Here is a 23971-nt window from a genome sequence, read left to right as displayed (position 1 = left end):
TTACGTTTATTACACACTTCTTCCCCTATTTTTTCCACCAATTCCAGTGGATAACCTCTTTCCAGAAAATCTCTCTTAATGTAATTCAACTCTTGTTCAAAATTTTTATCACCCATAGTCATCCTTGAGGCCCTTATCATCTGGCCTTTCAGAATACCCCTTTTCTGGTATAAAGGGTGCACACTGGTAAAATGTAAATAGGATTTTGAGAATGTGTCTTTACAAAAAATTCTAGATTCAAAACTCCTTGTCTTAGTATTCTTTAAATAGTTACATCCAAATAATCTATATGATCACAAGCAAAATTACTAGTAAATTTTAAAAAAGTTGTAGTTGTATCCAAAAATGACACAAAATTATGCAGCTCATCCTCTTGACCCTTCACAATAAACAAATGTCATCTAGGAAACAGATATATAAAACAACTTTAGAAAAATATTCTGAGGGAAATACAAAATTAGTTTCCCAATAATACAACACCAAGTTGGAAATAAGTGGGGTGCAACAAGCACTCATGGCCACTCCTCTTGTTTGTCTAAAATATTCTCCCTTAAAGTAAATAAAGTTGTTTTTTTAAGACTGTTTCCATGAATTCCATAATCAAATTTATCTCAATACTAGAAATATCTTTACAGTCTACCAAGACATCTAAGCCTTCCTGATGGGGTATACTGGTAAACAAATCAATAACGTCTATAGTGACAAATATTAACTCATCATCATAAAAATCCTTAGTAATACTACACACAAAAATCCCAGGTATCCTTAGTAATGTGCTTAATAGATGCCACAAACTTTTTAAAATTTTGATCAATATAAATAGCCAGGAGTTCCGTTTTTGAACCTGCTCTTGCTACTATTGGTCTAAAGGGTGGCTCAATAATGTTTTTGTGCACCTTTAGAATTCCAAAGATACATGGAATTCTGGGATTAGGTACAAGTTTTTTTATCAAAACTACCTTGGTAGAAATGGTCCCTAATATAATAATCAATCTTAGAATAAGCAATGTTTATCTTGTTTTTTGAGACCAATTCATAATTTGTATCATCACTAAGTATATTGTGTATCAGTGAGTCATATATAATAGTTTCCATCAGTACAACCCCTCCCCCTTTATCTGGCTTCATCACTCTAATTCCTAAATCAATTAATGTATCAGTTGTTTATCACTGTCTGAAATATTAGCGTTAACAATATCTTTGTGTCTAAATTTCCTCAAGTCAGTTTCAACCAGTTCCTCAAAGATTTTAAGAGAAGGGTGTAGAGGTGGGTTAGACATACTTTTCTTTGTCAAACATATTGCACCAGTACACTTTACCGTATTGGAAACTTTCAACCAAAAACTAAAGTTCAGTTTTCTTAGAAACATTTTCAAATCATCCAAAGTTTCAACTAGTCTCAGGGGCTTAGTGGGTACAAAATGAAACCTTTTGTAAACAATTCAAAAAAGGTTTTATTTATATCTAAATTTGTGTAATTAAACACATTAAAGTCAAGGTAAGTGTGCTTAACACCTACAAAGGACACATTTATTTCACTGTCTAAAAAAGCATCTATCCTTCTTAATTGTAGTGATAATTGCACTTTTCTCTGCCCCTTCCTCTCATCCAATGACCCCTTCCCCTCTGGGAATGTTCATCCCTGTAGATATTTTGAACTGCAAGATTCTGCATGGCTGCAATTTTCTCTCTCCTCTGCAGAGGTTGATTGCCTAAAGGGGCCTGTGGGTTTTCAGTTGTATCATCATAATGCTGTTCCACAATATTAGAATTATCAGAATTATGTTGTGTAACAAAGGGTAAAGGATAGGTCTTCTCTTTAGCATATTCATCTAAATCACATTGCATTTTATTCAATTTCCTCTTAGCAAGATTCTCACACATTATATCAACATCTTTAACAACTTTAAAATACATTGTTTTATCCACTCTATGCAACTGATCCGCAGTAATACACTCATTCAGTGCCTTAACTTCATCCAAGATTTTAACCGTCTCTAGCAATTTCGGACCATTAGTTTCATCAACTCGGTCCCAAAATTGTTAAATAATTCTAACAGTTCACTATGGAACACACTGTCTTTCTCAACGTTGTTTGGGTACTTAACAAGCTGCAACCCCTTCGGTACCATTCCAACTTTAAATCATTCAGTTAAATAGTCTATTTCAACTTGTATAGTATGCACCTGGGTTAATTTGTCCTTAAATGAATGTACCATATCTCTATATGTACCGTTCGGTGCATCTTTTAACTCTGTGAAGGAATGCTTTTTCTTTATCCATCCCTCAAAGTCAAAATTGTCTGAAATATCTTCTAGGTCCATGTCCCAACCAGGACAAAGTAATGTATTATTAGGCACTGAAGGATTTCCATCCGGAGTTCTTTGCCTCTGTGACGTAGTGTTTGTAACAGCATTTCCAGGGTTCACATCATTGGTAGACTGTTAAGAATTTGCTGGTTCAAAAATTGCAATTGGTTCCCCGACAGAGAACCAGAAATTAAACCCAAAAGGTAGAAGGAATGCTGAGAACTTGCAATTTGTGTAAGTACCTGTACTGCTAATCTCCCTACCTCAAACTATAAAGCTAACCATAAATACCTCAAATTCTTCACCATTAATGCACAAAGTTTAAGAAATAAAGTAACCCAATTCCATGCCTGATTGGACTACAACCAACCCGACATTGTAGCCATTTCAGAAACATGGCTAAAACCTCACATTAGTGACTCTGAAATCCTTCCTCCTGGATTCCAATCCCTCAGACATGACTGCCCAAACAGAAAAGGTGGTGGTGTAGCCTTAATCTACTCTAACCTACTATCCATCACTCCATACCCTATTCCTATCCCCACATTCAATAATTCAGAACTAGTAACAGGCCTGTTAAAAGTAAATAACCACAAAAGCATTTGTATCATTGCTGTCTATATCCCCCCGGTAACAATACCACTACTCTGGAGGACATACTCCTCTGGACCTCGACCAATATTAAGCAGGAGACCTATATACTTGGAGACGTAAACATCGATTGGAATAAAATCAATAACCCCAATCTCACCATATCCATCAATCTATTTAACTATACACATATTACTAACTCCATCACCAGGCCCAGTGAAACAAACTCCCCAGGTATCACACTAGACTGGATCCTAGCTTCCCATCCCAATAAAATCTTAAACTCTGGCATCACACCCAACTCTATAGGAGACCACTTGCCAGCATTTATCTACCGAGCTACACACTCCTCTCCTCACCTACACCAAGTCATCCACACAGGTAACCTCACAAACATTTACCCAACTACCTTCTCTGACTCCCTGAAACAAACAAATTGGAACCCACTAAAAACCCTTCTTCTAGATAATGCCGTAGAATTTTTCAACTCCTCCTTCTTAACCATCCTCAACTCCCTAGCACCTCCAAGAACAAAAAGAGTAAAAACCAAATCCGCCCCTCAGCTAACCAAAGATACCAAAAAACTTATGCTACAAAGAGACAAATCCTGGAAAACATATCATCAAAACAAGCAGCCTGAAACTTTTCTTAAATATAAACAACTCCGCAACCTTCCTAAAAAACAAATCATCAGAGACAAAAAGTCCTACTATATTAAACTTCAATCTAACCAATCTAAAAGCCCACAACAGTTCTGGAACTCCATTAACTCTCTTCTCAACCCAGGTACCAAAAGCAACCCCTGCCCTGACACCAGCAAATCTGACCCTGAAATAGCCTCTCTATTCAACTCCTTCTTCACTAACTCCATAGCTGAACTGACCAAAACCTTCCCTAACAATAACCCCTCCCCTCAATCCACCCTTTCGTCACCACCACCTACAACACTCTCTGCCCCCAACCCTCCCCCTATATTCAACCTTAAACCCATCTAAACATCTTATATAAAATAATTACTCTCCAAATTAAAACCTTGCTCCAATGTCCCTGATAATATCCCATCCTCCTTCCTAAAAATAGCCGCAGATGGTCTTCCCAAACTATGGCGCACTGCCTTCATTCTACCTCTCCATAAAGGAGGCAAAAACAATAACATCTCCAACTTCTGCCCCATAGCCATCCTCTCCCCAATTTCCAAACTACTAGAAAAATGCATTCACATTCATCTCATGCCATTCTTAGCCAAGAACCAACTAATCACTCCAAACCAACACGGCTTCCGTCCAGGCCATAGTACAACCACTGCATTTCTCTCCTTCCTAGAGACAATAAATCTTGCCCGGGACTCGGGAAATATAGTTTCTACTGTTCTTCTAGATCTGTCCAAGGCATTCGACACCATCTCCCACACCCATCTCCTAAACCATCTCTCCAACCTTAATCTCTCCCAGAATACCTTATCCTGGTTCTCTAGCTACCTTTCCAATAGATCTCAAGCTGTAAAATGGGAGAACAGGCACCTCAACCTCCCCCCCCCCACCCCACGGGGGTTCCCCAGGGATCCATACTCATTCCAATGCTGTTTAACAGCTGTTTAACATCTTTATTAACAATTTCCACAAAGCCATACCCAGTACCAAAATTGTACAATATGCAGATGATTCCACATTAATCTGCAGTGCCACCAACCTCCCAGAGCTTCAGAACTGACCCAAGCTGCTTTCTTCACCACTGAAAATTGGATGCTTCAGAATTACCTCTCACTAAATGCCAATAAATCCAAAATACTATTATTCTCTCCCTCAAAAGCTTCCCCTCTTGATAAAAACTCATTCCAAATCATTAGCCAAAACAACTCCACTATAGAGGTTGTTCCCTTTGCCAAACTACTTGGGGTCACTATTGATGAACACCTGAAATTCGACACTCACATCCAGCAAAACATTAAGAAAACCCATATAAAACCTGGTATGCTATACAGGAACATCCAGTTTCTCTCTCCTTCCACCAGACAAATGCTGGCCACTACCTATCTACTCCCCTCTCTAATGTATGGTGTTCCTCTATTAACTAACTCACACTCACTTCAAAATTTGAAGTCTGTTGTAATAGGATTTTTAAATTTGTCACCAAAGCCAAATACTCCTCCCATCACTGTATTGCCCTTAATATGTTACACTGGCTTGAATTCTCCAACCATCTAAACTATCTTCAGATTACCACAGCCCACAAACTAATCTTTCAACCCTCTAAGTGCCCTGCTCTATACAACATCCTTCTCCCCTACACCCCTCAGAGAACTCTCAGATCTACTCACCAAAACCTAATCTGTGTCTGAAAACCCAATCACCCTGCTGGTCAACTCCTGCTATCCTTTTCCTTGGCAAAAATGGAATTCTCCCCTTCCTCTCTAAGGACCTGTGCAAACTTTGAAAAATTTAAATCTCAGTTAAATTCCTACCTTTACTCTAACAGAAAATGCAACTGCATTCTCCCCACCTAGTCCTATAATTCTCTCAACACCTCCAAACCCCTCTCCAGCTATGATTACTAGCCTCTCTAGCTATGATCTGAAGGCAACCACACACATGTACATATTGTAAATATCAAGTTTGTACCGTGTACCTAAGAATTTGCACCTGCTCTCTAACATTAAATGTAACTGTAAATTGTTCATTAATAATATTATGTCTGTATCTAAAGGTAACATGTACCTAAGAAATTGCACCTGCTCTCCAGCATGAAACATAATTGTAAATTGTTCTTCTTTTCTATATTATATCTGTATCTAAACTTTGTAACATGGAGCTTTTCTCCCCGGGCCTCCACTGAAAATGGGCTATCTGAGCCCAGTGGACCTCCCCGGTTATCAAACTGGAAATAAATAAATAATAAATAAATCAATCACTTGAGACAGTTCACTTCTAGATACAGTAACACCATCCGTATCTCTAACGTGCTGCAAATTTTGAGAATATGACCCATCACTTCCAGCCATAGCACAAGGTTAAAACCAATAACCAAACACAAAAAAATAATAAAACTAATGAAACACAAATGTGTGTCAAAAGTGCCTCTTCTTTGGTCTACTCTTGCTATAGCCAGAAAAGTCATTACTAAAAATTGGAAAAGTAAATTCACCCCCTGCAGTGCTGAATTTATTAGTATGAAAAAAATCGTTTGCAGTAGTGAATTGCGTACTATGAACGTGAGAACTTCTAATATTATGCACTCATATAGATTTTGGCTTAAACTTAAAGACTTTTTTGAAAAATATTAATTGTTATTGATACGTATAATGTTGTATAATGTTTATGTATTGATCAGCTGTGGACCTATATAAATAGTTATTTGCTTGTTTTATAATTGATATGTTTATCTACTGTTTTCAAACCAAATAAAAAATGGTAAACAAGAAAATAGAATTTGCTGATTTGTTAGCTTAGCACATGCCAGACATCATCACTATCATGTAAGAATATCAGCTGGCTCCCTATAACTCATAAAGCAATGTTTTTTGTCAGTGCTCTCAGTTTTAAAATACTAAAGCAAGGTTATTGCACCCCCATGAAGAAAATATTAGCAATATCAAAACAAGTCTACAAATTAAGCAACAGCAAAGTGGAAAACCTCCAGTTAGTCAGATTCCCTTTCAACATAACCATAGGAAAAAGACCATTCTCCAAATTAGGTCCTGCTATTTGGCATAAAATGAAATCTGACAAGTTTAACGTACCTCTGTAAACTTGCGGCTCATCTTGCCTGAGCCTAAAGGGCTATCCAGTTTTCTTTTGTTCATTCTATTTGGTGTTTCATTCCGTGTATTCGACGAATCTCTCGTGTTAATTACACGCTCTCTAACCGCTTCTGGATGGTCCAGACTGAAGCGTTTATTGGAAAAGTTTATTTTAGTCTGCTGCATCTGCGGCGTTTTTTTGTATGCATATGTATTCCCAGTAGTAGCACTAGCATGTCTGCCATCTGTGAGGCTCTCAGAAGAGCCAGCAATGCCTCCTGTTGACGTTGAGGACGTAGTGCGGACAGAACCATCAGCTCCGTGTACCAAGGGGGTAGTTGACCTTAATTCTGAGTCATTCTGAGTTAACTGAACACTACTCGACCCAAAATTATCAAGGGAGTCCAAGCCATCATCACGAACGTGCACAGGGACAGTTACATCAGTTTTTCTGTATTTATGACTGTTGTCTCTAGGCCAAGAGAAAATGTTACTTCTTGTGAAATCATTTACATCTCGGAGAAGCTTACGCTTTTTGGTAGCTTCCATCCTTGAATCAAGTAACTGCATTTTTTCCACCATGCGCTCATAATTACTAGATAGGCTCATAAATGCAGGCATATTAACTAAGTCATTCTCCATTGACATAATCTCCTTCTTGAGATCATCTTCAATAGTCTGGAAGAAATCATTCATCAAATGCATGTAGTCTATTCCTAGTTTAATGTTTAGCTGTTGCCATTTCTTAAGTAACTCAGGGTAAGTGTTCCCATAAGAGGGCATTTTTAGGATTCTCAGCCCTCTGGGAACAATACCTTTGTTAATATAAGCAATGAAGCTAAAGCGCTGCCATTGCAGCCGCTTAAACAAACTTGTTTTTCTCTCCAATAATTGCAAGGATTTGTTAAAATCCAAAATTACATCCTGGGCAGGTGCAGGTACATCCATGGATAAGTTACTGGTATTTTCAACAACAGTTAGCAGAGGATTAACTTCAATGTTAATCAGAGATTTAATGGAAGTCATTGAATTTGCCATAGAGAAGCAAAAAGGCTGCCAACAAAAAGACCTTGAAAGTAGCAAATCTTCTGAAACGGCAGAAGAAAATGTCCAAACACAAATGCCAAGAGGTCCAGCAAGACAAACAACGTTCTCAGTAGAAAAACCACTTTAATGTGAAGAGCAAAGCTTTCGGATAAAATCCTTTATCAATACTCAAAACAAGTCTACAAATTAAGCAACAGCAAAGTGGAAAACCTCCAGTTAGTCAGATTCCCTTTCAACATAACCATAGGAAAAAGACCATTCTCCAAATTAGGTCCTGCTATTTGGCATAAAATGCCAGGTGATATAAGAAATTAATAGACTCTGTCAGCATTCAAAACTAAGCTAAGGAAATGCCTTCAGGAGGAAGCCACTTGTACCTGTTGTCTTAACAATGGACAATAATCCAGTCTCACACCTCATCATCCACATCTAAAAAAATAAAGATCATCCATTATTGTAGACCTTGCCAAATTGTCTGAATAATGTAAATAATCAGAACTTGTAAATAATGTATTATGTCGTTACTGTCTTCTTAGTCTACTGCTGCATTTACAACATTGTAATCCACTCTGCTGTACCATATCATATTCCATTATTTGTTATGTCATCTCTGCTCTTTGAACCCAGATCAGGACCGAAAAGGGTCAGTAGACCAGTTCACTGACTTGGATAACAAATAAATAAATAATGCAACACCAGTGTACTGCGTCATAAAGCCAAGTATACTTAAAAAATTGGAGAAAAAAATACCAATAGCTATTGCTGAAGTTGCAGAGGTGTGTTCAGTTTTATTAATGTGCAAATATAACTTTCACAGTTTCTGCTATGCTGACAAAAAAGAAAAATCAGAATTTCACTAGATAACAAACAGGAGCAAAATGTAGATGAAAATGTGCTTCTTAATACCTCAGAATAAACTTTAAACGTTTAAATTAATAAAATATGGGTTCATTATATAAGAACATCAGGATCTGATAGAGTGTGCAAGGTACAAAGGCTATTGTAGGTAAACACCCAGGAGCTGCAAGGAACATACCCATAGGTTTCACATTTCACAGCTTCCTTGGGCATGTGATAACATCTGTCATGTATGTCACACACTTTCTCCCAAAAATTATTATTTATTTGTATAATATGTATCAGTCATGACATGATACCCATCAGTCCCAGACTACTATTATTCTTTATACTGCAAACCTTTACTCGTTAATGCAATCAGCAGCCAGCAAACACTTTGTAAGAAGACATACAACATGAAAAAACAACACACACAAGAAATTAGAAACTGAGCAAATGCAGCTCAAACAAGCCAATGTAAACCAAAATGCATGTATTCTACACTGCTGCTTTAATGCTGTTCATACACGCATGTGCAAGAGCGCATGCATGTATGTGTATGTTTTATAACAGTTGTCATCTCCTTCTCCAGGCTTAGCTAAGAAATTAATATAGTCAGGATAATAATCACAGTTCTTATTTATCATCTTTACTGCTTCTGTCCTTTAAAGAGTCATATCCAACAGCCAGGATGAGACATAGAATCAAACTGAGAAGTTTAACACTGAATATCAGCCATGACTTAAACATAAAATGTTTATGAAGTTTGTCAGCCTTTTACAGGACCACCTCATATTAGTCATACATGCTCAATATAGGGTAGACAAAGACTTGAAAGTGGGGGGTTCACTATGGTTGCATTTAGAAAAAATTGTAGGTAATGCAGAGTACAGCCATCTCCATACCTCTGCCCTCCAAGTACAAATTAAGTTATAAAAAACTGAAGTGTTACGAGTAAATTAATTTGAAATTTACTTTTATACCTGTGACATTTTTATAATGGTCTTAGTTTTTGTCTTTCCCTCCTATCAGACTGGTAGATTATTCTCTTGCAATTAATTTGTTCCCTGTCAAGTTAACAGATATAACCCATCCAGCATGTGCTGGCATGGCCTTATGCTATTCTCCCACTGGGCCATGCTTGGCATACCTTCCATGGGAGACACCCATGAAGCATTCTCATCATGTGCTGGAACCACCTTAGCTGATTCCTCTCAATACACAGGAGAAGTAGATATACTCTAAGGTCCTCCTGGATTGGCAAGCATCTCACTATACTACAGGCAGTCCACCCAGGAGCCTAGTTTCTGCTATTTGTATCTACGATCACATCCTTTTAGTCTTATGGTTGAGGATGGGGACATAGAATGACCAATAAATTGAGGACTATATGCTATAAGTCAGTTCTCTACAAACTACCACAGTCTGGTACATAGAAGTTCCTCTGCTGTTGTGGCAACTTTCCATTGCTGAATCTCCCAATTTATTAATGAACTTATGTTAAGAATCTCCCAATTTATTTGTATACTTGCATTTTGAATCTCCCAATTAAGTTATGCATTTACATTTTGAATCTCTACATTTATTTATGTACTTACATTTTAAATCTCCCAATTTATTTGTGTGTTTGCATTTTGAATCTGCCAGTTAATTAATGTATTTACATTTTTGAATCTCCCAATTAATTTATGCATTTACATTTTAAATCTCCCAATTTATTTATGTATTTACATTTACTGACTGTGACAGAGTATTGAACCAAATGGACTTATTTGAGGCTGTCTGCATATAGAGCACAGAACAAGAAACTTTAATATTTGTAAAAGCACATAACGGAACTGATGTGCAGACATTCTGTACAAAAAGGCAGACATATTGTTATAGAGATGGAGAGTGAACAAATAATAGAAACGTAAATGAAATTGTGCAAATAAGGTACCCATTTTCTAGTACAGACAGAAAAAAAAACAAAAAAAATAAAGGAAACTTAAGCTCTCTATATAATCCATAATAAACTTTCTTTTGTAATATATTTTAGTATGTTTTTATAGTAAATATTGTTTTTTTTCCTTCCTTTGCCCTCAATGCCTGTCATGGGTTTGCCACCTAGCAAGTTTCCCATACTATTCAGAAATCAGAAACAATTGGATAGTAGTCTGGAACACACTGCACAAACTCTGGTGTTCTGTTTACCAGCACAAAAGGAATGTCGGAGTTTTTAAAATGCCACCTATAAGTGAGAAAGTTAGAAAATGATGTATGTCAGCTTATAGTAATAATAAAGTAAAAATACTTGTAAATAGTTATTTAACTGCAAAGCTGTGGTTACTTCATTGTTTGATTGTTTGTAAAGGGTGTACAGAGAGGAAGAGAATTATTTAGTTGTAAATTCTTTTTGCTATTGTGAACCTGCTTATGAGGTAAGAGGTGGAATTTTTGGTGAAGCATTTTGTACAAGAAGGAACCTGGACAAAATCAGTCCTTTGCCACACAGGAAACCAGTAAACTTTTTCAAGAACTAAACAGTGGTTTTTGGTTCTTGGGGTAAGGTACATAAATCTGCAGGTGCTGCTGGAGGTTGTTCGTAATGTACCAAGCTTCTTTTAAAGACAGAGGCTATGATCGGAAGACCATACTCTAGTTGGGCCATGAGGATTCCTTTACCGCTATTGCTTCTTTCCATAACAGAGAAAAAAAGAGCAAATTTTCCTTACATAGAAAAGATAATTTTGGATTTTATTTCTAGTGCTAAGAATGTGCTAATGGAAGTTGAGATGTTGATCTAACCACTGACCCAGGTATCTGGAGATAGTAGTGATTTCCAGTGGGTTCTCATGGTGATCCCAGTGAGTGAACATAGACCATAGTTTTGGTCAAGTTTAGACTCAGCTGCTTTGATGTTAGCCAGCTGGCAAGAGTTTACAGGTCTTCATTTAGTTGTCTCTTTATATGGAACTACATCTCTAGATGTCATGTATAGTGCTTAGATTATTATTAAGAGATGGGGGATGGTATCTGATGGCAAATTGTTAATATATAGGGAGAAACATAATGGTGAGAGTAGCATTCCTCACCACCACTTATGTACAAATAGTCCAGGATAGTTTTAACTACTTCTCCAGAGGTATCTGTTCATCTATCAACTGTAGAAAGTAATTCAGTCTTTCCCAAGACAGATTCATGATCTCTTATAAAAATATATATATATTTTTTGCTTTTATTAAAATCTATGGAGAATACATTGTCTTACTAGCACCACTAACCTGCAATCTACACAAAGAAATATTACTTGTTTCTTATTTTCATTTCCTTCATAGGTTCATAGATTTATAGGTAGGTACTAGGCTATCAGTCCAAGGGCCTATGTAAGCCTAGCCAACAAGATTCCCTGGTTTACGATACCCAAGAAAGTTGTTTTCCTGTGCCACTGTCGACCAGAGACACAGAAGTGATCCCCGGGGTGTATTTCCTATTTCCCATCCACGCATCAAGATTTTTATTGAAGAGTGCTAATGAAGAACTTTGCTTGACATAGATGGGTAGCCTGTTCTAGAGTATGGGAAGTCTCTGGGACAGGAATCTATCTCTCCAGCATGTCCTGTTTATTGTGGTGACAAGGTTTAGGTCCCTAGACCGTGTAGCTCGGAGGGGTTGGGATTTCTTTAGGTGTAGCATGTCCAACAGCTCTAGGTTTGACATAGCTTTATATGTTAGGCAGAGATCACCTCGGAGTAGGCGATATGCTACAGAGTAAAGCTGGAGTTTGTAGACGGTCAGTGTAGGGCATCTGTTTGAGGCCAGTAATCCTCTTTGTGAGGTACTTCTGTGGCCTTTCCAGCTGCTGCAGATATCTTGTGAGGTACATTCCAAAAGGGGCGTTGTACTCTATAATGAGTCTAATGAGTGTCAAGTAGAGGGGAACAATGACCTCTTTTTTCCTGGATGAGAACCCTTTTATGATGAGGTGTGCCACATAGAAGGACTTCCTGACTACTGTGGCGATGTGACTATCAAAGGACAGACTACTGTCTACCTGGGTCAAACTGTCTCTTATCACACATTCGGTGTTAAGTAGACTGCTGTCTATGTAGTAGTTCATGGGTACAGAGTTTTTACCAAAGGGGATGACAATGCACTTTTTGGCATTGAGCTTTAGGCCATGGCTCTGACACCAGGCATCTGTCTCAGCAAGGCCCTTTTGTAGGATTTCCACATCATTTGGGGATTTGACTATAGCTCCTAGTTTGCAGTCATCTGTGAACTTCATTAGCCAGAGGCCTTCTGTGTTAGCCTGTAATTCAGAGAAGTAGATACCAACCAGGAGAGGTCCAAGGACTGAACCCTGTGGTACTCCACTTGTCACTGGTTTGAGGTCAGATTTGGAGTGTGCAACTTTTACAGTATGGGTTCTGTCAGTGAGCCAGTTGGCAACCGATCTTGTAACATAGGGATTTATACCTAGCTTAGTGAGTTTAGCTATAATTCCAGAATGGGGGATGGTGTCGAAAGCCTTGGCGAGGTCAAGATAGGCTGTGTGAACCACCTTACCCTCATCTACGGCTTTGATGACTGCCTCAAAGAAGTCAATCAGGTTCAGGAGGCATGATCTGCCTTTCACAAATCCGAGTTGGGTGGGATCCAGAGTTTGGAGGTTACCAATGTCTTTGTTTATGACTTCCATGATGATACGTTCCATGGCCTTGCAGACCAGGTTCATCAGGCTAATAGGGCAATAGTTCCCGGGATCAGTGGTGGCTCTCCCTTTGTGGAGTGGGATAACTGTTGCTGTATGCACTCAGTGGGCACAAAGCCTGATGTGAGTATATGATTGAACATGGTGCTTAGGTGGGGAGCCAGTTCATTCTGAAGTTCATGTAAAATGCAGCCTGGGATGTTGTCCGGTCCCATGGATGCTGTGTTTTTGGCTTTAGAGAGTGCAGCTTTTACCTGCGTAGTTGTGATTACAGGGACTCTGCATTCTTCCTGTATAGATATGGGCCCTTTGGGGGGGGGTAAAGTTAGCACTGGACCTATCTGCCAGGATGTGGCCAATATCAGTTGGTTCTGTAATTTTCGTGCCGTTGTGCTGTAACTCAGAGCAGATCTGGGTGTTGCCATTGAGATTGTTGACATAGCTATAGAATGCTTTGTGGTTGTCCTTAGAATCAGTGGCGATTTTGTTTTTATAGCTAGCTTTGGAGGATCTTATAAGGGATCTCAGCTTCTTACTGAGGCTGACCGGGGAGCTTCTTCACTCATGGGATTTTACTCTCTTTTGCAACAGTTTCTTCCTTCTGTTGTACAGTTTGTTTATGGCAGTGGACCACCAGATTGGCTTCCTTTTTTTGGAGGATAGCATATTGGTTCTGTTTGGGATAGCACGATCCATGCACTCATGTAAGTACTTATAGAGTGTATTTGTGTAGGATTCAGCAGTCGTAACTGTATTGTCCATCTGCATGGGTGTTATGAAGTTCACCACTTCTATCTCAAGAAGCATGAAGTTGGCTTTGGAGAAAATGTTTACTGTGGTTTCCTTAATGAGGAGGTGGGGGTGGGATGTGGATATCAAGGGTGATTAGCTTATGGTCAGATAAGACCAACGAGGAGTTGACTTCAGGTGTGGAACACCAGTCACTCATGTTGGTAATGACTATGTCTAGGATATTGTTGCCTCTGGTGGGGCTGTGGATAAGTTGATCCAGGGCACTGGAGTTTATGAATTCCAGAAAGCATTGTGTGAAGGAGTTGGTACATGAGTAGTTTTCCCAGTTAATGGTGGGGTAGTTGAAATCGCCCATTATTAGGGTGTTTGGTTGAATCCTAATATTTTCCAGTACATCAAGAAAAGAGAAGTGGGCATCCTGGGGCATGGTGGGGGATCTGCAGCAAGCTACAACTTGGATTGCAGTTTTGCCCAGACTTAGTTGCACTTGGATAACCTCGGATGCATTATACTGAGCAACTAGCCTGGAGGTGTGGATATCCTTAATGAATATGGACACACCTCCGCCTTTGGTGTTCTGGTCCAGGTTACATGGCCAAAAAATATGGTATGAGTTATAGCTTGGTAGTGCATGGGTTGCTCTCTGGAGCCTTGAACGAGGTCTCAGTCACTGCACAGATATCGATGTTCTCCATTTTAAGGAGTGCCTCGAGTGAGTGCATTTTGAGATTTAGACTTCTAGCATTGAGTAGCATTGCCCTCAGTTTTTGCTTGCCTGTTCCTGTTACGGTGGTGAATTTGTCATTTGAACCTTGCCTAAAAAAGGCACCATAGGGGCAGCAAGAGCCTTAACCAGTATCCCGAATCCCAGGGGCAACAGATGCAGGCCATCTCTGGCAAAGCATCGTGGTCTGTGAACCATGTCATCCCAAGCAGACAGATACTGGATCCCCTTAGAATGACACCAGAAGCTTAGCCAATTGTTGAAGTCAATCATTTTGTCCTTGTACTGCGATATCATTTTAGGTGATGACAGATTGCTACTCAGGGCTAAGGTCATGCCTGCCTGGGCTACATGATTGGAGAGGTCTTCCATTTCTCTTTTCATGTAGTCCAGGGAGGTATGTCTCAGGTCGTTCACACCAACATGGACAATGACAGAGTCATATTTGTACTTGTTGTGGAGTGACCTGAGTGCGTGGGTTATGTGGCAGATCCTGGCACCTGACAAGCAGCTGACACCTTCTCCTTGTTTAGCCTTGTGAGTGGGACATCAGTGTGCCTGACTATAGTCAGTTATGACTAGTGTGTTGGATACATTGTTTTGCCTTATTGGCTGTGGTTGAGTGGCACACTGAGTCTGTGGGCTATGTGTCATTTGGGTTGTGTTGGGGGGTGGAAGTTGCTTGCGTTTCTGCTTTGGAGGTCTCTCTTGCTTGGGAAGATTATTACTGAGAGCCTCCGCAAATGTTTTTGTGTTTCTATGTGTGGATTTTGGTGGTGTAGATTTAGTGAGACTATGTGATAAGTGTGGTGTGGTGCAAGTGTTTACCTTCTCCTCTTGAATGTCAACTTCAGTCTTGGTTGGAGAGAGCTTTACCTCCAGTTTGGCTAGATAAGTACCAAGTTGTAGTGTTGGGTGGTAGGAGGAGAGGGTTGTCTGCACATTGCCCTAATATGCCCAGATTCATCAGATAGACAGGAGAGAACACTGGGAACTGACCCTTGGACATGCCTGAATAAAAAAAACTATGTTCCTCTAGATAAGTGAGGAAAGTGGGTACAATAGCTGTTTTTCTCTAAGCAAGCGAGGAAAGTAAGTGCAAAAACTGTTTTCCTCTAGGTAATGAGGAAGGTTGAGTGATATAGTAATTAGTAGCTTATTTAGTGCTTACAACAAGTTCTGAACAAGTGCTAATCACGAATAAGCAAATTCAAGTGCTAAAACTAAGAATCTGTATCTGCACTAGACTAGTTACAGGAAAGAAACAAGTGCAAATGCAGGCTTTCAAATCAGAAAGTTGAGAGAGGTGAAGAAGATTGCCCAGACAGCCAATAACTACAATTTCTGGACCAGAACCACTCCTTATGTGGTAGACAGGTTACCTAGTGTTTACCACTCCCACTGACTAGCTAAAAGGCTTCCTTCCAACACAGAAAGGCTTGGGGGGGGGCTCAGAAGCTTACATACAGTCCTGGATACAGCAAATCTGTATCTGGACTACACTAGTTACAGGAAAGGTAGGAAAGAGACTTACATTTTTTTGTGTTTTTTTTTGTTTTTTTTTACAGAAAAGTAGCTAAAACAGCAGTAAAAACAATTCAAATGAAGTGCAAGCTAACACACTTAAGTATGCAGCAATATTAGACCAAACACAGTTTAAAAATGCAATTAAATTAAAAATGACTAAAAACAAGTGCAGAAGGAGTGTATTTGGTAGCATGTGGTAAAGAGATGGGAATGGGGGGAGTGTCCCAGATCAAATCTACAGTGGGGTGGGCAACTGAAAAAGTCACCAAATTTAAACAACAAACCAGAAATAGGGAGGGTGCATGGGGGCAAAACACTTTCAGCAGAGATCTGAAAAGCTATACAGTGAATCAAAAATAACAGTGCACAACTCTGAATAAAATTAGTCCAACAACAATTTACAGTACACAATTCTGAAGAACCAAAAAAATATACTCAGCTCTGCATATTTCTAGATATCTTGAAAAGAGCTCTGTTAGACACAGGTTCCAGCAATGATATGCAGACTGTTAACTAACAGGGTCTATTATTATGCAAGTAATCCTTCATTACTACAGTCAATGTGTGCTTTATTTGATTTACGTCACTTCACCGAACTTTCTGAATGTCAAGTGACACCACATCAACATCCAAAACGTCAATAACAAAACAAAACAAAAACATTTTTGCGGGGGGGGAGAGAAGTCACCCCATACAACCTGCTGTCCTGTTCACTACTATGCTTCAGCATTTTCGATTTTGACATTATGGACATTGGTGTAGTGTCACTTAACATTCAAAACGTTTGACTACATAACATAGATCCATGTTATTTTTGCTGTAGCATTTTGTGTCCGCCCCATTACCCAGCCTTTTATGATACATTTGTACTGGAACCTTACATCCATAGTTTCACATCTTTTCACAGTTTCAGAAATGCAAAGCACCAAATTCAGCACCCCAGAGCCACTATTGATTAGCTCAACATATAATACATTTCTACTCTTGTCAATGAACAGTGAAGTCAGGCTGCTGAGTGGACATATGTAAACCCACGTATACAGCTATGCATATTCCGTCAGTGCTCAGAATGCTGTTAGCTCCACTGACAGTTAGTTTATTTCTGTATGATTTTTCTTTTGGTGTATAATGGTCATCAGCCGCCCCCTCCATAAGCCATTCACGTCCAATCCCTCCAGTACCTCATACCCCTTAGGGCTGCCAGTGGGGGAGAGTGCTGACCAAAGATGATAATTAACCAGGCAACCATGTAAACCATTGAAAATTTGAGTTCTTTTCTCTGGAAATCATCCACACATCAGGAATGTATAGAAGATAGCCTATTCCTAATGGTCTCATAGTCTGGTTTTATCCCTCACAGACTGAGGCTATCTGTGTTTCAGAACTGGAACCTAATTGTCCCCAGATCACCAAACTACTCAGCATCCATGATCCCTTCTTATGGCCACATCAGCTAGTTGTAAACAATGAGGGCTTCCTATTTTTATGCCCCCAACACTACTAGACTTGCCAGCTTTCGCTGGTGCAAAAAAAAAAAAATGTCCAAAGCCATACCTCCCCCCAGTCCCTTTCCCTAATCTCAACTCTTTCCACTCTTTCTCTGCCACTCCACCCACCCCTATTACTAGTTTGTGTTATAAATGGGAAGGTCACTGGGAGGCAGAATATCTTCTTCTGCCTGTCTCAAATTTGCTCACATCCTATTAGCAATGCTTTTCATTAAAAGTCAGTCTGAGGTGGCATTTTACCAAACTCTGACCTTCTTTTTGTGCTGCTAAACAGAACACCAGAGTGTAAACAGTATTTTCCACACTAGTGAACAATTATTCTAATTTCTAGATAGTCTTGAAACAAAAAGAATAAATGGCAACCTTAAATACTGCTTCTGGTAGCTGATTTGAGCCTTCGTGTCACCATGGAGACCACATATGCTCATGCCTGTTTTATAATTTTATTATACTAATACATTTTTGCTCAAAAGTGGTCATGCATATCTTTTTTATATATATCTAACAAAGAATATCACTATGGGTTTTATGAAATGTAGAACTATGAAACTAAAAGTTGTGTAAAAAGACAGCTAACGAGAAAAGATATTTTTGCAGGGGCAAATCCCACTGCATGCCCACTGTGGGAAGCCATGGTCTCAAATCCTCCTTTTTCTACATTAACTAAGCATTTTGTATCACTATTATGGATTCACTGAAAAAATGGATATAAATTTTCTATACAAAACCTTGTAGTTTTTTGCTGGTTTTGCATTTATTGCTGTTTTGGCACCTAATCATCTGACAGTTTTCTTCCTACTTACATATTCTTACTGTGGTTGCGCCACCTTGGTGAAAGGTGCAATGTCATCCAGTGAATCCTATTTTCCAGAATTCTGTATTTGCTGATGCTTAAAGAGAAAGCATACACTATAATTAAGTCACAGATAACTTGATTTGAATGCAGAAAGGCATTACATATGTCCACTAGTTATTTGTTGTGCTTTTTATTTTTTCCTTTTTATATAATTTGAGTTAAAATCTATATTTTGAGATCAACTCTTTGGCATTAGTGTTAACATAATTTTATGAAGACAACAACCCCCACTTTACATAGATGAGGGGAGGAGATATGCCTTATACAAAGGTCATCATGGCTTAGGGAAAAAAATGTTTAGTCTTTGCATAAAAATAATGAAAAAAATAAAGCAATTACATTTCTTCTTTTGTCTGTAAATTTAAAGGAAAGCATCATTTCTTATATGAGTCAAACATTTAATGATTCACAGGATATGAATTTTGTGAAACAGTCACCCAGAAGAAGAAAGTTAAATCACATTTAAAACTGGATTCTGACAATGGGAGACATGGAAAAAAAAAACAGGGAAGTGACAGAAAAATACAAACAGAGGGAAAAAGAGACAGAGGCAGAGCCTCAAACATTCAGAAATGCAGAATAACTTGGTGAAAACATGAAACAGTGACATAAGATGCAAAAAAGCAAATTACAGTACACTGTAAGTATGAAAAGCCTAGATACTCCACACTTCACATGCGCAAGTGCATCATGGTTAATTAGGCAGATCATGAGTATGCAACACTGTGAAATGCTAACAAATATGGAAATGCCTACAAGTAAATGTCGGAAACTGTGCATTTGTCACAATATCGGACACATACAAGAGACGTCTGTAACAGCCTAACCCATTCTGAATACTACCATGCTGCACAGCCTCCTTTCTGATCTTCTGGATCAAGCTACACACATGATGTTTCACTGTGGCAGCACCATCCTGAATACTACACCTCCACATATTTCTGAAGGTCATAATTTTCCTTAAAACTCAGTATCTCAAAACAGGTATCATGTGCAGCTCTGAAAACACTGCAAGATGACCAGTTTTAATGATAAGAATGCTCTGCTCTTTAACATTTAATGTTCTAAAGACTAAGTCTGACATAAAATAATAACATTTCTCCTCATTCTACAAAAATTAAAAAAAAATCATCTCCACGCATTTTCTACTATACATGTTATGTTCTTTGAATTCCAAATACATTAGTCATACTGTATTAACATAATATCTGTATGCAATTTATTTGCTCACTGAGGTTCCTTCTAAATAGGGTTACATGTACTTACTTTGTCCAAAGGAGTATTTGCTGGGCATATCTGACTTTTACCTACATTCTCAACTCATGCAGGTAGGTAAATTTATATGCTTAGAATCCCCCAGGTGTGTGTCTGTGTGTGTGTGTAGGGGGTGGGTGCATGTAACCTGCAGTGCTCTGGCATCCCATTCAGAATCAGTTCCTGTCTTAACTGGTTGGAATACTATCTCACTCCGACACTAAAATGGATAAAGTGGATATTGAAAATGAACAAATAAGGGAACTTGTTTACCTTAATTTCTAGTATATGTCAAAACACTTTCATTATATATATTTTCCCTTCAGTAACTGTATCCATTCTAACTGCTTTCTTTCTGACTAACCAGTTAACTTCTAAATCTATCCTACTCCATCTTGTAGAAAGATAAATCCCAAAAATGACACTAAATGACACTGACTCAAACTCTAGTACTCTGTCTCCTTACCGTTCTTATCACCCATACCAGCCATCATATCATCCTACAGTATATACATACCACACCTACCAACCCATGCTCACTTAATCAACATTTAACCATCCTCTTTCACCACATCAGCCAGTCTTTACAATTCAACCTTCTTTGACCTTTTTGACTACAGATACCATAATCCAAATTACTTAACCAAAAGAAAAACACTAAAAGTGAAACAAAAATGCATTTGGTTACATAATTTCCTTCATAAAATGTGCACTAGGAAAATCAGTGGGGACAGTCACCTAAACTCTACAAAACAACAAACCACCCACTAGTAACAACCCACTATTAAATGATACAACTACTTTTATCCAGGTGGTTTCTAAGGTGGTGAAACCTTTCAGGCCTAAAACTGGATTGTCATCGACTCCTTTACCCATGGATAGAAGGGCTGGTCACAAAGGTGGCGCCATTAACAATGAGGCAACAGGTGCACCAAAACAACCTATGAATATAAGACTTTTTCATTGGATTCTTTGATTAAAGCTGACATTGCAATGTCTCAGGAACACTCAGATTGTTTCTTTTCATTTTCAGCAGAAATGGAATCATTGGACAAGAAATTACACAAAAGTTGTAATTTACAATCAGAAAATACATTCATCAAAATCTTGTCCCCAAATGTCTTCAGACTTGGAAATATCTGAATGGATTGGAAAAAGTTTTTCAGTTTCATCAAGAATTGCTTGAAATGTTCAACAGGCGTGGATATGAAATGATGACTGCTTTGATTAACGCAAATGAAACAATGATTGAAAACTAGCAAAAGAGGTTCAAAAATTGACAAAAAAAAGAAATGATCTGCTGTTTATAGAATATGAACATAAATACAAGGCAACATTTGAGAATGTGGAGAAATCTTATGAATTAAACAGGAACTGGAAAAAGAAAAAAAAATTTCTAGAGACATGTCTGATTATGCTGTTGAAACTGCATACCCTGACTCCACTGTAGCCTTCACCTGCAACAAAAATAATCCTCCAACATCGGTTAATAGACAGGCAAACCTTAATAATCTTGACAGTCTTGATGAAATAACATGACAATTCATATCGTTTTTAGATATGACGGTACAGCCTCCAACACAACAGCATTCAGAGGCATTAGCCAGTTGAACATACTTGGAGGTAACACAGAGTTCTAGGAATCTACAAACACTGGGGGAATGCAAGAACACCAGGGAAGATGAATTATTCAATAAGAGGCAGGGGGTGAGGGCGGAATCACCAATACAACAGGAGGTAACTGAACATTGCATGGACAATATTGAACTGCCTGACACTATTTATAATGACATTGATTTCCATATATTTAATCACAATGATTTAGTCATCACTAATATTTTCTTAGTTTGTTCAAACATGGTTTCAGTTTTTCCCCTGCTCAGTCTGTTTCTTTATCACATACCTTGTTAGATTTAAAAATGTTTGCCGCAAGCTGAATTTGTCATGAATGCTTGCAAATACAAACAGCACTGAGACGGGTATGCGTCTTAAAAAAGACTTGTACCTATAACCCTTCACTGCCTCCTACAATGGCTATATATGAAAACGTTTGTGAATATAAGATGAGAAACCTTAAGTGGAGAAAACATTTTTGGTTCAATTTGTCACAAGACAAAAGGGAATTACTAGCTATAAGTTACAGGGACTAAAGTTATCAATTCATGAAACCTGAGAAGGAGGTTGGGTTAGTCATTATGAACTGTGATGACTATGTGAATAAGATTTATTGTATTTTACTGAACAATTAAACTTGTTTTCAGGTATCTCTTAGCTCACTCAAGCCTATAATGCCTTTTTTGTATACTTCCAGTTCACACCCATAACTCCTTATGGCATTCAGAAATTTTTGGGGTCTGGCTTCTTTAGCTAAGTTTCTTACCAGCTAATAATAGGCACTATTTGAACAGGCAAGAAGTTATTTACAAAATGACACTAAGACTGTTAGTCTAGGATATACGGCATTGGAGAAATGAATCGTTGTTTTCCATTTACTATTCATATTTTCATATTTATGTTCATATTTTCCTAACTGAGAGACCTATGTTTTATTAAGGTACATGGTGTAAAACATCACTGTGGGACTCAGGACAATTCACTATCAATGCCAGTATATATCACACTGCACTTGAAATATTCCTTGTTGTTTGTTAGTAATTATGACAATAAGCAATATTTCCACATGTACTTAAGATTAAAAAAAAGTGACTTACAAACTGTTGCATGACATGTGATGAAACCTTATGTGTTGTTGAAGAAAACAGAATGTGATATTTGAATTATAATTCGCATATCTTGAGAGATTTCCAGTATTATTTGTATTGCTAATTATAAGATTAAACATACGTGTTATTATTTCTATAAAGATCTCAATAAACATACATGTATAGAAGAATTTCTTGTTGTCCTATGAAAGTTTATGTTTAGTTAACAAAAAATGTTCTAACAATATATGTCTAACCTATATAATTTTCAAAATATAAAAATTTGTTTGTGAAAGTTTAGAAAAATATAATTTGGGGTTTGTGTGCATTGTAATATATTACAATATTTATGGAAAAGACAATGAATGTACTGACTATCACTGCGAATAATTCTTTTTACAGATAACATTGCTATTATGTTTGAAACCAAACCATGTTTGAGCATTCCTCCCCGGGCCTCCGCTGAAAACAGGCTCTGTGGAACCTAGTCGGACTTTCCTGGTCAACAAATGATAAATAAAATAAATAAAAGATAAAAATAAAAAATCTGTACAGTTTTAATAGCTTTTATTGTTCAGCAACTGTTTACATTTGTTTATCTTATTCCTTTTAAGTTTATTTTTCAGAAAATGCTCTGGAATACAAGTTGTGTACAGGTAGATAGATGTATGACATTCCATACCACATAGGGGTTAATAGATTGAATACTGCATACAGAAATGTAGACTTGATGGTAGAGGATTTATATTTAAGTAATGGCATTCATAAAGATTTGTTTAATTTCTTGACTGTTAAAAAGTCAGTCATTCCAGGTATCTTTGGTAAACTTAAAATACATAAATTGGTTTATGACCCCCATGGATCTAAAACACAGCTGCTAGCAGTTTTATAGATTTTACACTAACACTTTCATGCATACATTTCCTCATTTGTTGAAAGATTCTTGTCAATTTTTAAAGGATGTTAAGGAAGACCTATTGACCCTAGATTTTAAATTAGTTTCTATTCATGTAATTGATTTGATTTCAATTATTCCCCACACCACAGGTTCAGAATGGTTCAGCGAAGTGGTTTCACAACTAGATTTCATTGATACTGTGAATTTTCGATTTATTATTTAATTAATGGAAACAATACTCTACAATAATTTCATTTTTTTTGAAGGACAGTATTACTTACAACGTACAGGTGTCACTGGGGGGACATGTTTACACAAAAATTATTCATAGCTTTTGGGAAAACAAGTTTGTTTTTCCCCTCAAAATTCTTCAAATTTGGGAAATTTTATAGGCGTTACTTTGACGACATCTGCTTGTATTGGTCTGGGACTGAAACTGACTTAAAAGGATATATAGACTTTCTTAATAGTACTACATTCTTTTTAAGGTTCACATAATATTAATGCAGATTACTTAGAATTTTTGGATGTTAAGC

Source organism: Protopterus annectens, chromosome 7.part0, assembly GCF_019279795.1.
Source record: "Protopterus annectens isolate FY-2018-M chromosome 7.part0, PAN1.0, whole genome shotgun sequence".
Lineage (NCBI taxonomy): Eukaryota > Metazoa > Chordata > Ceratodontiformes > Protopteridae > Protopterus > Protopterus annectens.
This window is presented reverse-complemented; position numbering follows the sequence as displayed.